The 886-nt window shown below is 39.6% G+C and overlaps 1 protein-coding gene across 7 annotated transcripts in view; it reads right to left on the reverse strand.

Annotated features, from left to right (window-relative positions):
* trim2a (tripartite motif containing 2a) overlaps window positions 1-886 on the reverse strand; it is a 38,115-nt gene that overhangs the window by 13,321 nt on the left and 23,908 nt on the right. The window lies entirely within an intron of this gene.

The raw sequence follows: 886 nt of genomic DNA on the forward strand, positions 1-886 counted from the left end.
GGGGGGGGGGGGGGGTACTGTGCCCAGGAGGTGAACTGGCATCTCTCCAGCTACCTATTCACACTCCATACTTTGGACTTCAACCAGCAACCCTCCAGTTCCCAACCCGACTCCCTACAGACTGAGCTACTGCCACCCCCTATTCCTTCCTGGCTCCCTGTACATTTTAAGGAATTGATTTTAAGATTGTATTTTTTACATGCAAATCATTAACCCCATGGTCACTCAGATCAGCTGATCAGGCGTTCCTTGTGGTCACCAGATCAAGGCTATTAACTCACTCGGATAGGACTTTTAAACTGGTCTTTGTGTTACTGTGTTTTTTTGTGAATTGTCATCTTTGACTGTACAGCACTTTGATCAACTGTTTTTAAATCTGCTTTATTAAAATAATGGATTGGATTTAGCCTACGTATACAGTAGTCACTTTCACTCACCGATTCAGTGGGACTAACAGCCTGGGATACAGATACAACATCTGAGATGTTGTGAAGAGGGAGGTCCAACTGTGCGCATGGCTTCAACATCAAATGTTTGCAAAAGCACCAACTAACTCTTGTATTCTAACTTCTAATCTATCCTATTTATTATTTCGTGTGCTGTTGCACTGAAATTTCACAATTTGGGATCAATAAAGTCTATCTGAGCTCATCTAATCCAATCTAATTCAGTATTTAAAACATGTGCATCATTGTAGATGCAAGTTTTAAATCTCTAGCTACAATAAAAAAAAAAAAGAGAAAATATGATTGAAAGTTATTTCTTGACCTTTGGAAACAGACACTAAAAAAGACCTTGTGCTGTTCCTGGAGGTTTTTTTTGTTTTGTTTTTGGGGCATTTTTTTCCTTTATTAGATTGTGACAGTGGATAGACAGGAAAGGTGGG

Source organism: Etheostoma spectabile, chromosome 2 (assembly GCF_008692095.1).
Source record: "Etheostoma spectabile isolate EspeVRDwgs_2016 chromosome 2, UIUC_Espe_1.0, whole genome shotgun sequence".
Lineage (NCBI taxonomy): Eukaryota > Metazoa > Chordata > Actinopteri > Perciformes > Percidae > Etheostoma > Etheostoma spectabile.